Source organism: Periplaneta americana, chromosome 7, assembly GCF_040183065.1.
Source record: "Periplaneta americana isolate PAMFEO1 chromosome 7, P.americana_PAMFEO1_priV1, whole genome shotgun sequence".
In the NCBI taxonomy this organism is placed as follows: domain Eukaryota; kingdom Metazoa; phylum Arthropoda; class Insecta; order Blattodea; family Blattidae; genus Periplaneta; species Periplaneta americana.
Window position 1 is genome coordinate 69,744,878 of NC_091123.1, and position 15,384 is coordinate 69,760,261.

The following is a 15,384-nucleotide window of genomic DNA, read 5'->3' on the forward strand; positions in this document are numbered from 1 at the left end:
GTGCTTGGGCAGTACTCATCTGGAAATGGGTTCAGACTCTGTCAGGGCTAAGGCAGGATGGCCCACCTGTTAGCGTCAGCCACACCGGAGTTGGATATTGTGCCCCGTCACACATCTGTGACTCAGTGCATGAGGGTTGGTCACTAAAGGGAAACTAAGAGGTGGAGCTTAAACTGAGAGGATTCAATCCGGCATCGGAATTGGAATCCGGTGTGGCTTAGTGGATAGAGCGTCAGCACATAGAGCTGAAAACTCGGGTTCGAGTCCCGGTACCGGAGAGTTTTTCTCCGCTCCACCCATCCTTCATCATATGTTAACGCAGAATTCTTCCAAGGAAATATCATATGTACCTCGGTACACCACAATAATTAAAACAAAATGATGTTCTCCCACTTTTTTTTTAACAAAGTCTGCGAAATTTTATTTAGGTATTAGAACTTCCTGACGCAGGAAAAAACTATTTCAAACATGAATACAACTTATTCTCATAATGATACCGACATGTAAAAACGGACATGAAAGTCTTACATGATAGAAATTCGTATTTTAATTCAATGCATGTGGAAAATAATTTACAGAGTGATAGCAGAATAAAAACACTGTAAATTATGGCACATGATGGGACATTGCACGTACAAATTTGGCACTGTAACAAGAAATTGATTTAAAATACTAACAAAACCGCTTTTTGAACCAGATGCAGTCAATGCTGGAACTCCATCCGTTGCCAACAGATCGGATAAATTATACTTAAAAAACGCTTGTATCTACAGCCTGTCATTCGAAGTGGAAGGATGAATGGTCCAATAAGAAAATCTCCTATTATAACAGCCCAAACATTATTGAGGATCTCTGTTGAAAATGTGTTTGCTGTATCCTGTATCGTATGAGGATTCTGGAAAGTATAAATGTGCGTATTATGAAAGTTCGTACTTCCCTGTCGCATGAAACAGGATTCATCGGTCACAAGGATATTGCTTACAAAATCTGGGTCCTGGACCCATTTCCTTATGACTTTTTTCTCAAAATTATCTCTAGACCTAATTACTAAAGCGCAAGTTATACTTCATGAACCATCCTATATATAAAAAGTAGCGACGTGTGACTGAGCTTTGCTCGTTTAGTGCATTACTTGGAAAGCATGGAATTAGTGCAACATTTCAAAGTAGAGCCAAAATGTCGAGTCAACTTAAAAGAGGAAAAGTGTTCAGAGTAAAGTGAGGGATATAATATCAAAGGTAGTCAAAATGTGTGATGAAGAAACAAGACCAGAAACAGTGAACACTTCCTCTGACACGTTCAACAGAGGGAGCAGCCAATTATCCTGGGCTTTCAACAATGTTAATTAAAAAGTTGAGAGTAAAAAACTGCACGTGTAATGGGCTTATTGTCTCCGTTACACATATTAACGAAAAAGCGGGTTAGATTTGATGACAGGAATGTTATAAAAGATTTTGATATCGCAGTGATACGGTGAACTGTTCGTGCTCTTTCATGTTCCAGAGAATAAACTGCTAGTTGCCTCAAAGAGCTACCAGTTATAAGAGGGAAAATATCATACAAATGTCATCACTTACGAAATATTTTACATACGTTAAGGTTTAGTTAAAATAGATACATAACATGTACGAGTAAATCTTGATTGGAAGCTGTGACGTTGTACATCGACAGGGAAGATATTTAACTTGAAACCTTTAACAAGGAAAGAAAAATATATTTTATCTTCAGGAAAGTTGAGTGGATATGCAAGAAATCTTGAGAGGATGATATAAAAGGGATGGAAATGCTTCATTAAGGCTTATTTTGATTCATGTCTGGTGAAGGAATGGGACGATCTAAGAATTCGATTCCCGATTAAGACACGGGTTTTCTCGGGTCTAGGAATTCTCGTCATCGAAGATGTCGTAATTATAACTTCTTGTCACCGATTACATTTTAGTCAACGGCATTCTGACCACTGACTACATTTTAGTCACCGGCGTTCTCGTCACCGATTACATTTAATAATTCGTAAATGTTTTATTGAAAAAAAATAACGAGATTTAAATGTCATTGTAAGGTTGTTTCCGTGGTTACGCATATAAGTTTAATGAGATTTAAATGTCATTGTAAGACTGTTTCCGTGGTTACGCATATAAGTATAATAAGACTTAAATGCCATTGTAAGGTTGTTTTCATGGTTACGCATATAACTATAAAGGAGATTTAAATGTCATTGTAAGGCTGTTTTCGTGGTTACGCATATAAGTATAATGAGATTTAAATGTCATTGTAAGGTTGTTTTCGTGGTTACGCATATAAGTATAATGAGATTTAAATGTCATCGTAAGGTTGTTTCCGTGGTTATGCATGTAAGTATAATGAGATTTAAATATCATTGTAAGGTTCTTTCCGTGGTTACGCAAATAAGTATAATGAGATTTAAATGTCATTGTAAGGTTGTTTTCGTGGTTACGCATATAAGTATAAAGGAGATTTAAATGTCATTGTAAGGTTGTTTACGTGGTTACGTATATAAGTATAATGAGATTTAAATGTCATTGTAAGGTTGTTTCCGTGGTTATACATATATGTATAAAGGAGATTTAAATGTCATTGTAAGGTTGTTTCCGGGTTATGCATATAAGTATAATGAGATTTAAATGTCATTGTAAGGTTGTTTTCGTGGTTACGCATATATGTATAAAGGAGATTTAAATGTCATTGTAAGGTTGTTTCCGTGGTTACGCATATAAGTATAATGAGATTTAAATGTCATTGTAAGGTTGTTTCCGTGGTTATGCATATAAGTATAATGAGATTTATATATCATTGTAAGGTTGTTTCCTTAGTTACGCAAATAAGTATAATGAGATTTAAATGTCATTGTAAGGTTGTTTTCGTGGTTACACATATAAGTAATTGGCAAAAACATTTTAGGTGTAAGGTGACATTCTTACTTATTTTCCTTATTATTATTGTCATATATATTGTATTGATGGAGCATCACGAAGGGGAATTTCGATTCACTCGAAGTATTAGGGGCTTTGAGAAACTAGTAATACATCAAGGATATACTGTATGTATACCAGACATAAAGTTTGAGATTCCGGTGTTGTTTGGAGATACGACCAGCACAGAAGATGCAACGCTACAATAACCCTATCCCCAGATAGAACATCTATAATTGAAGACCCTTCTGAACATGCAAGTCATGGTCCCAACTGGGGAAGGATTCTTCCAAAAAGTACGGAGATAAAATTTGTCACCCGAGTCCCATAATTATACTGTATATGGTTTGGAAGATATTTATGATCAATATAAGACAACTGTAGACGGAAATAGGTAGCTATTGCATTTCAACTTGAACAAATGTTAATTTTTTCAACAGATTGCAGCTCAGAATGCTGCAATATAATGGATGTTTTACTTGTCAAACTAAATTATTAATTAAAAAAAATGTGTACTGGTGACCAAAATATCGGGTGACAAAAAAGTTGAAGTGACCAAAACACCGGGTGACGAAATTGCAGTGACTAATTGGGTGGTATAATGACGAGAGTTCCGGTGACGAGAATTCCGCTTCCATATTTTCTCCACTATGGCTATTATTGGCCGCATAAATAACACAAATGGTAATTTACGTCGCGTAGAAAACTAATATTTTATACGATTTTCTACTCGGTGTAATAATTACTTTCATGGTAGTAAATGAATAACTTATTTACTCTACAAATGCTGAAGAAACTGTGTTGTTGTTTTATTAACTTCAAGCCACATTTTGCGCAGTTTTTATTTAAAATGTTATGGTAATAAAACCAAGTTCGTCATACTTGCTATGCAAAGATCTTCCTGTGTAAGACACGTCATCTTCAACTTCTATTTTTAATAAGGGGTCTTACTAACTTCAAAATAATTGATTATAAACTCTAACTGAAAGATTCGGAACCATGCTGTGAACTGGAGTTGATTATGTCATTTCATCCTTTTACAATTTCTAGACTATCAGATCACAAAATGATCACGAACAATGTAGAAATGTGTAGTAAAAATGAAAGGAGCCGCGCCTCTGAGAAAGTGTCCACAGAAGACAAACAGTTCTCAAAAGGACAAACAATTTTGTATTGTCTTTTAATATTGGCCTCTGTGAACATGATTTCTTCATTCATTCATTCATTCATTCATTCATTCATTCATTCATTCATTCATTCATTCATTCATTCATTTATTTTATTCCATAGATCTTACATGAGCAATGAAGCTTTAAGATGTGGAACATGTCAACATTTTACAATATTACAATTACAATTTTTACAAATTTTTATAGTTTTACAATTTAGTAATTTTCTACAATTTTTACAATTTTGTACAATTTTTTTACATTTTTTTTACATTTTTTTTTTACATTTTGGCGAGATGTAGTGAGATGAGATGAGGTCCGAGGATTCGCCAAAATATTACCCGGCATTTGCCTTTTCGGTGGGGGAAACCTCGGAAAAACCCAACCAGGTAATCAAATCAAAGGGGTTGATGCCAAGGACTCGCCATAGACCATCCGGCTTCAGTCCCACGGCTGGGGAAAACCTCCGAAGAAACCAAAGTCCAAAGGGGGATCCAACCCAAGCCCGAACGCAGCTCCGGATCAGCAGCCCAGCGAGTCTGTCGACTGAGCAACATCGATGGCTCTACTAAAAGTATACAATACATAGCCAATCAGATTATTACATTTACAAACGCAAACGATCATTCATAAGTTGAGCTATATTATAATACAGCGAATAAAGGAAAATAAATGAAGTCATCATGACACACAAAGACATAATATCTGGTAACACAATGATAGGTTACAGTATGTTATAGACCTATGTGCGTACTTCCTTCATGCATAGGAATGGACTCGTTCATATTGTTGAGTTTATCCGTGGCTAACAAGAAATACAGGTTACGGCGCGAATCGAAGTCATATGGTTATCATGGTATAGTCATGGCCATCTTGACAATCGCCTAATATAAATACATGTCCAAAGTTCTAAAAAAAAAAACAAAGGAATGACTATATTAAACCAATGTTAAACGTGCATTTATATAAATTTGTTCAATTTGGCTATGTTATGACTAGGACTCGGAAGTTGATGAAATATCTTTTTTTTTTCTGGGACATCACAGACAATACAGAATGCAATATAAGCTCGTTTCACTTCAACACAAACCAAGATAGCCTACTCTTATTTTGCATTTTTCTGCATTTTTCGATTTTTTACTGTATAGGCCTATTGGTCATTTTTAAGGAAATATAGTACTTTTAGTTGCATTTTTTACTCTTTTCTACTTTAAACGGACTTTTTTTATATACGTTTTTATTTTATTTTATTAGGTTATTTTACGACGCTGTATCAACATCTAGGTTATTCAGCGTCTGAATGATATGAAGGTGATAATGCCGGTGAAATGAGTCCGGGGTCCAGCACCGAAAGTTACCCGGCATTTGCTCGTATTGGGTTGAGGGAAAACCCCGGAAAAAACCTCAACCAGGTACTTGCCGCGAACGGGACTCGAACCCAGGCCACCCGGTTTCGCAGCCAGATGCGCTGACCGTTACTCCACAGGTGTGGATTTATTTCCGTTGTGGTCATAGTCCATATTCGGGAACCTAGAGAAAGATTGTTTACCATTATCAATAACCATTCAGGTCCATTTACACAAGTTTAGAGAAAAATGCAAAAAACATGTTTGTATTTCTTACCTGATTATTATTTTTGCACGTAATATTTCTGGTTGTTTTAGAGATCAAGACAAAGTAGTATACCAACTTTTAAAATCGAAACACTTGTAAGAATATCTAAAATTTAATTTCAAATTTTCAAAAAATGAATGATCAGAAGTGGACTTGAATGGTTATTGATCTCACCGCTTCAATTTGATTGCGTCATGCAGGAATTTTCCTTATGGTTGCAACAGCCTTGACTCTTGATCACGTGTGTTAAGTGCTTCCCCCCACTCAAAGCAACGGAACAAATATTGCAGCCGCAGTGCCCGCAGTCAGCATTTTATTGTACCTCAGAAGCGAGGACGTACAAATGCCGAAAATGAAGCAAAACAGACAAAGTTTTTTGCTACAGTTAGTGACAGAGTTTGGTGACAATGTATTTTCTACAGATGGAAGTAGGCTATACTATTTTATAAGTTGTGTGAAATTAAAGAACGTGCAGATGCTGACAGACATATGGTGAAAGTGGGCACGAAATTAAATCATTTCACACAAAAATGGTTCACATAACATGCATAACTTGCTCTTCATAGAGTGTATGAACTACTGCGAGTTAACAATTTGCAAAAAAGTGTAGAGAAAATTGGACAAGAAGTTAGGCAGAAAATGAAAAAGGTATTGGAAAACAATATTGGGTATCAGTCAATGTGTAAAATCGAGAAAGTTCTGCAAAGTGAAAATTTTGACTTCAATGCTTTTGATGAAGATTTTTCACTAGGGGACCTTAATCGTTTCAAGTATGCGCCCATGACGTCAGTCGAAGTAAAAAGAAGTTTTTATTATTATTATTATTATTATTATTATTATTATTATTATTATTATTATTAGTATTATTGTTATTGTTAAAATCTTGGTCATTTTTTTAATTTCAGGGTCATATTTTCCGGAATTTAAGGTCATTTTATAGGTAATTTTTCTGTGATTTTTAGGCCATCACCTACCGAGCCCTAGTTATGACTAAGAATGTGACGTCGCGCCGTAGCCTGTCTTACACGTTAGCCATGGTTTATCGTATGTGACGTAAGCATTTCTATGGCGACTGAAGTCGAAGGACTTTCAAGCTGGGCAAATAATTTAGAAATTGCAGGTATATACCGTAATTGTACAAATAAAGGCGCTTCCATCTTGTTAACAATAATAGCTTGAGTGTTGCATCATCAAATGTGGAGATAGTATGATGGCTGCCATTGATAAATTATTTCCTTAAATTAACTTAAGAACTAAAACGTATTTACATCAACATATACCGAAAGCGTTGGTTCCACTGCAACTTTCTGACATTGAAAAAAGAGTACAGTGGAAGCGCTTAAGTTCAACAGAAAGCAAGTTTGACATCCTATAGTTCGACTGCTTACGTAGGAGAATTAGACAGGCCCCTCTACGGGCACTAAGAAATGGGTTTACCATTTGAATGGGAATTGGGTCTGTGTCTTGTAGTGATACTTTTGTTAAAGGAAAACAGAATATTTTATTGATTAGGACATCCATGTTTAATCACTGATTTTAAATTAATGAACTCTTCTTTTTCTATTTGAGAATTCTGCCGTTTGTGAGACGGAACTGTCGAAACCCACTGTGGTACTAGAAGAGCATACACAAGTCTCGGGGCGGGCAGGAAATGTAAGTACAGTACTGTATTCGTTGTTGGATAACCAATAAGAATTTGTATTCATTTCACCTGCCACACCTACTACCCTTATTGGACTGAACTTTCAATTCTGTTCAGTCGAACTTAGGAGAGTCCACTGTAATTTCTTTCTTAACAGGTGAAAACTGGAACTGGAAACAAGCATTAGGCCTACATTGCCTAACAAATGATTTGACAGTCCATCTCTTTTATCAAACATTCTCAAAGCTCAATAACATTTATTACGTACTCAAATGAGAAGAGATGAGACTATTGGGACTTCCTAGTTTTTCGACAATTATTTTCATATTTCAGCTGTGAAGATGAGTCGTGCCACTACATAATTATACAGTGTATATTGTATACTAAAGCGAAAGACTTTGCGAGTGAAGATATTGTATGTGTATTAAAATTCAAAGTATGTAATAGAAAAAGAGATTGGGAGGAACGTATCCTTTTTCAAGAGAAAAGAATATTTGAGACTAAAAGACAAAAGTGTGATTCCATGAAGAAAGGCGTCGATTGAAGGTTTATTTGACAGCGAGGAATATAGTACTGGACACGTATGATAACGAATGACAAGTACTAATTAGAAAGATTGCGAAGGACGCGTGGGAAAAACACGTAGAGTCGTGGTTGAAAAGCAACAAAAAATGTGGTAGCACAGGCAAGCAGTGAAATGGCCACTCTACAACATATGGACCGTCTGTTTCTGTTTTGAAGACGCCAATTAGTATTGCAATTCCAGATCGTATTTCTCGTCATCTGGTTTCTGGAACTTTATCTTTTATGTGTAGTTTTAACTGCGCTTTCACCAATAGAGAGACTTGGAAGAAGGCAGTCGTGTTTCTTTTCTGTCGCAAACGCGATAGAATAAGGTCACATAGAAAGTAAACGTCCCGCAACTGTTCTTGGCCGATGACCTTGCCACATTCAAATTTGCGAACCTATGAACAAGAATGTCCTGTTACCCTCGTTCGAAATAATCACACCACACAATGCAAATAATGTTACTGAGAGATGACTAATAATGTTATAACAAGAACCAGTTTTAAGTTTATTTTCAATTCCATCATGTACTACAGCGTTGTCAGACAGAGACTAAACGGAGCGGAGCGCTCCACTATGACTCGTTGCGTACTCCGGTGTTTCCACAGACATAATAAAGTTCAAAGCATGGCTGCGTCTACAGCAGGAGCGCTGGAAGAATCGAGCTCAAGTTCTAGTTCCTTCTTCGACCCAAGCTGGGAGAACGTGTTTTTTTCACAAAAGTGAGGAATAATGTACATTGTCTAATTTGTAAATAGTTCCTGTCACTGAAAAGATTCAATGTGAAGCATCACTACGAGAGAAGGCATCAAAATGATTACAAAAATATAGAAGGTGAGGAACGTCCTGATCTGGTAAAGCGTATGAAATTGGAAAGTGATGAAGATTAATGCAATGTATTTAAACTATTTTCACTGGAGAATACTATATTACAGTATTATCTGATCTTCTTCACGAATTTAGCAAATAGCAGCTTTGACAATGAATTAGCTATATTCCAAACTCCACTCTTAGTAGATACCAAAACTGTGTGCAGTTGGAACTCATTGAACTTAAATGACATCATCGCCTTTGTGAAATACTGAAGACAAATGCTATTGATATGGTGCAATTCTATAAAGACCTTGATAAAACACAATTTCAGCACTTACGTAAGAACGCCGCTGAACTCATTTCTATGTTTGGTAGCACTTATGTTTGCGAGCAGGGGTTTTCCGTGTTGAAACAGTTGAAAAACAAGAATAGAGAAAGGCTTTCTGACATCAATCTGAAAAACGGTCTTTGAATTTGTTTGGCAAATAGCATCTCAGCTAATATAAAAATATCAGTGGACATTGACTCCTGACTAAAACTCGGTTATCTGGGACTGCTTTGGAAATCAAGATGAGTTAACATATTCCACATTCACTTTGGCTTCAATTTCAGTTCTCTGGAACCGTTTTGGAAGTAATGATGATGTAACAAATCCCACATCCACTGACTTAAATTCGGGTTCTCTGGAACCGTTCTGGATGTCATAAACAGGTAATATACCGCACATTAACTTAAACTCGGCTCTCTGGAATTATGGTAAGATAAATTCCATTTCAGTTTGATTTAAATACACGTTTTTTCTATAGCTGTTTTCAAAGTTATGATAAGATAACAAATCTCCTTTCCACTTTCACTAAAATTTGTATTTTATGGAACAATTCTGAAAGTCGTGATGAGGAAACAGATCCGTCTCTCACTTTGGCTTAAATTCGTGTTCTGCAGAGTCATCTTGAGAATTATAAATAAATGAAAAATGTCGCATCCGCATGGAAGTGAATTCGGGGTTGGCCAGATTTCAGAGGGAAACTCTCGTTTTCATCTTGATTTGCAGAAAGAATATGTCACGGTCTGAGTTTGTTTCTTATGTCAGGACTTTAAAATTTTATTAAATGACTGAAGACAATTTGAATATGAAGAGTCCACTGCAAGAATGATGGATGTCACTTTCTTGTCGAAAATGAACCAGGACTGTCAATGCATAGCTTAAGACATATAGAATGTACATACAGAGTTATATGGCATTAACACTGATAGTCATTGTCCAGTAATGATCGGAAAATCACAGTTAAGCTTTGAGCGCTAGGCATTTCAAACTTTCAAATTGCTTCTCCTGCAAAATGTATTCCAAATGACATCCATCATTCTTGCAGTGGACTCTTCATATGTGTTGTGGTTCAATTACTCTACTTTTAAAATGACATTGACCATAAGTGCTATTACATCGTAGCTCGTCTGTTAGCTTGGATTAAAACTGTTCTTAGGCCAAGAAAGTCTGCGTAAGCTATAGGAGAGATAATAAGTAACAGTTGGCGTTGTGTTGCGAGAAAGGTGGAGCAGTATGTGATCGCCCACTTTCCATAATGCCTGCTGGTTGCGGGCGGAAAAGAATCAGTTGCTCTGCTGAATAATGAATTGTTGTAGTTGAACTTTTCTTTAATAATAATAATAATAATAATAATAATAATAATAATAATAATAATAATAATAATAATAATAATAATAATAATAATAATAATAATATTTTTACTTGTTCAATGATTTAGCGGTTTGAACTTTTTCCTTTGCTAATTTTCAAAATTGTAGCAGAACGTTTCGAAGAATGGATCTCTCTTCGTCATCAGGTAAAAACCCACTGTGGGGATCGTTACAAACAGTTAGCCTGTCTGACTGATCGACGACAGTCAAGTCGGTGCCAAATATAAAGACGGAACACACGATGCCATAAGCTGTTGTAACGTGAACTATATAGAATGAAAAGAAGAATAAAAAGAATTCCGTGATTGTAACTAAATTAATTATACATACAGTCGAACAGGACATCAAGAAAATTTAAGAAAAATGCACGAAGTAACACCACTAGAAAGCAGTAGTAGTTTGTTTCTCTGCATCACTAGATGGTAATAACAGTTTAATTGCTACCACTTATTTATTACTCTCTCCCACCACTAGATGGCAGTAGCAGTTTAATTGTTTCCCCGCTCATTTATTTATTTCCTATTGTTTCATTCCACTATTTCTACTGTTGATTATTAGTGTCTATTATTTCTTGTTGTTGTTGTTATTGTTCCACATAATTAGTTTAGTTACAATCACGGAATTCTTTTCATTCTCTATATTTCATGTTACAACAGCTTATGACATCGTGTATTCCGTCTTTATATTTCGCACGAACCTGATGGTCGTCGATCAGTCAGACAGACTAGCTGCATGGATAAATATATAATAGGATGCGAAACTGCGGTCAGCACCATGTGACGGCAGGGGGCTCAAGTAAAATGATCAGCGCCCGACGTCTTATGTGGTGAACATTAGAACTATGTGTTGGGTACGTTACCCAGAGTTCTCTATTTATCCGTTCGTTCGAGACGTTGCTCGAGAAGACAAGATAGCAATCAGAAACTTGCTAATAAGTGGACATAAAGTGATACTATGTGTGTGTAAGCAGTGTATGTTAAACAGTGATGTTTATGGACGTTATAAAAATAGTGTTGTTGAATGTATTGTAAAGTAATAGTAATATAATAAATTGAACTATCGTCTAAGTAGTTTTTGCAGACTTTTCCATTGTGCATTAGGCTACACTAAATACCCAAAGAATACAATCCCAATTATCTAACTTTTTGTTTTATGTTCTGTCTCTGGTTACACTTTAATTGAGTAGTGTAAAATCGATCGTCTCTTTTATCTTCCTGTTGGCTCCGGTAAGAATTTTCAGTGGAAGATGCTATGAGGAATAAAAATGTAAATGTTTTATTTTAAATTGGGTCAGTTTGAGAATAGTGATGAGGCAAGGAGGGAATACTTTCTGCATAGTTTAACATTTTTGTCATCAGGTGCGCTACTAAATGCATGTAGTAATTAGTTTTTATTTTCGCTACTTGGTGCGCTGCTAGATGTAAGTTCTCCTCCGCCCAACAGGTGGCAGCAAGATCAATTTCTACATTAGCGCCTCTAGCATATGTTACGGGAAACTCAGTAAGTTTCGCATCCTATTATATATTTATCCATGCTAGCTGTTTGTAACGATCCCCACGGTAGGTTTTCACCTGACGACGAAGAGAGATCCATTCTTCGAAACGTTGTGCTAAAATTTTGAAAATTTGCAATGGAAAAAGTCCAAACAGTTCAACCATTGAACAATTCACCGTTGCTCTCCCTCCCCCCTTCATTCAGATTTTTTACTTGGTTATTTAACGAGACTGTATCAACTACTGAGTTATCTAGCGTAGATGAAGTTGGTGATAATGAGATTATATTTGGAGCGATGAGTCTGAGGATTCGCCATAGATTAACTGACATTCGCTTTATGGTTGAGGAAAACCTCGGAAGAAACCAAACCAGGTAATCAGCTCAAGCGGGAACCGAACCCGTCCCCGAGCGCAACTCCGGATCGGCAGGCAAGCGCCTTAGCTTAGCCGACTCAGTTGTCGGTGGCTAATAATAATAATAATAATAATAATAATAATAATAATAATAATAATAATAATAATAATAATAATATACTCAACTGTAAAACAGAAACTTACCAAATTTTATATCATATAAACATAATTATAGGCTAAAGCAATATAAACATCAGTCAACAATATTAGACACGACATGTAATATAACCTATATAGAATACAAACAGTTTTTTTTTCATGTAAATGAAAGTGTAAACTAGTTTCCACTCACACACAAATCAATCATTTACATAAAAACTTTGGATGATTAATCATAAATATACAACAAAGAGATGCTGATTGTATAAGTAGGTCTAACTAAGTGAAGGCTCGTAATATTTCAAAATGTTTTTAATGTTTTAATCTTTTACTTTTAACCTAATTTTAGCATTCTCCTCTTAACATTGATTAATATCCACTTTACTTACTACATTATGTATGTCTTAACTGAGGTTAACGTATTAGAAATTGTATGTATCTAATGATGTTGCAAGTGCGACGAAAACGTTTATACAAATCATAAAATATATAACATAAAGGATTTATTACTTGAATATTGTATGATAAGTCATTGACTGAAACCAAAAAACGTTCATTGATATGAAACTTACTGGTTAGCTCTTAACTAAAAAAAATAACATGCGAGGCAATAATTGATTTCAGATTTGGAAATCTGCGCATCCATTTCAGTACAAGGCAACAGCATTTATCTCAGTAACAGAATGCCAGTCTACCGTTATCCAAACAACAAAAGTTTGCCTTCAATCTAAAGATATTCGGTTTCATAATTAATCGAATAATTTCCATTATGATCGAATAATCGAATGATACAGAACAGTCAGATAAGCGATTATTTTAAATTCGATTATCCCATCACTACGCAGTCTCTCACTTATCTGCTAAAGGAGTGTTATTGAAAGTCACTATTGATGAATTAATCATTGCCTGAATCATAGTAATGGTTTTATTTTTCATTGTTGTAGGTCTCCACTCATAAGTCATAACACTCGAGTTCGCGACAAATCTCACAGAATATATCGCAAGCTAAACTGGGCGAGCGCGATACAGGTCATGGGCGTTATCTACTTTCTGCAATGCTGACGCTCAAGACCAGCCCAACATTTGTCATCGATTGTGTGTGTAATTGCTGCATATGATATATGGACACGGCCATATCTTCGATGCCCTGATAAAATCATTACTGCACCGTATCGACTATCGCAGAAAATGTACAGCAACTTACGCCAAGCTTTTCTTACACTTTTTTGTCTCAAGACACATTTCCTATACAATTTACTACTATTTGTCTTTGAGTTTCTATTAGGTAACGGATGATTTGCTTATATTCCCATTGTAAATATTACTTCCAGTACATTTTAAGAAGCATGCGACTTCATATAAATACTGTATAGGGTAAACGTAGGCGGAGTTATGGGAGGGGGCATGGAGAGGCCCCCCAAACGTGTCTGAACTCTTTTTTTTTCTATTAAAATTAGAAAATATTGAATGAAAAAGACTTTTCTTGCTTTTGTTTATGATTAAGTTTCTGTGCTTAAATTGACGAATTAATGTCTTTAGATCATGTGTCTAGACTATAATACAGTGAAACCTCTCCTTACGGACACCTCCAAGATACGGACACTCCTCATATAAGGACAGATTTTTATGTCCCAACTGAAATAATATAGAAATAATGACAAATTTAACTCTCGTTTACGGACACTCTCAGACACGGACACGGACACGGACACGGACACGGACAGATGTCTCACAGTCCTAAAGCTTGCTTTACCTCCTGACTGCGGACAGAACTTGGATTTCAAGACCTAATGTGTTACAAAAATGGAAAGTTTAGTTTTGAGAACTGTACAGAAATTCCTTAACATGAAAGATGACAATAAGGATCTCGTAGGCTACCACTAGCCCAGCCGACTGTCCCTTGTTAGCTGGAAGCGGGTGGATAAACAAGGTCATAAAATTTAACCCGTCCCATGGTTACAAGCTTTTCGCGATCGTGAAATTGTATTTGACATATGATAGGGTTAGTACAGTAGGATTATTCTCTTCACTTCAATCAGTTGTTCTGTTTCGAGAGACATGGCACCTGAACGTAAAGGTTAAGTTGAAAACTGTAAATTACAGTACTGGATAACTGTAAACTTAGAATAAAATTCCATGGCACAGTACTGTATTTTCCTTTTTTAGTCATATCTACTGTAGTTCAAAGTTGCAAAGAATTTGCTGTAGTACAGCAAACTGTATTCAAAATTAAACCACAGTAATACATTTCATTTGAAGCATGAAGAGATACATAATGCATATTATAAATTTACTGTTAGATTGGGGAGCCTCCCTCCCAATAAAGGACACCTCTCAGATGCGGACAGATTGTTCCGTCCCTTCGATGTCCGTAAATGAGAGGTTTCACTGTATTTATTTTACATTTCTGAATGTATAAGAATTTCTATACCTCGGTTGAGGAATGGAAGCACTGTAATGTTTCTTTTGCAACAGCCTGTACTTATGTGTTAGAAGTCTGCAGCGGACATCTACTGAATTAGGTGTTAGTGAAAAAAAAAAAAAACACCATAGAGCATGTTAAAGGAGTGAAAATTTTCAGTAGTTTTCATAAAACAACCATGGTCCAAAAAGATTTTTTGTGAAAACAGCCATTTTCCAGGAACATGGTACGATGGTAGCATTTACAAATAATATCCCTTTCATAAACAAAGCAAGAAAAGTCTTTTGAATTCAATATTTTGTAATGTTAATAGAAAAAAAAAAGAGTTCAGACAAATTTGGGGGGGGGCAGTGCTCCCACATACCCTCCCATAACTCTGCCTATGGTTATGCCCTATTATAATTTGTAGTAGACCTACAGTTGAAGCCCTATACAACTCGGTCCGAAACATCGTGGATATGGATGTAACACTATAAGAAACATGCACCCCAAAAATACTTTTATTAAATGATCATATTCCGATATA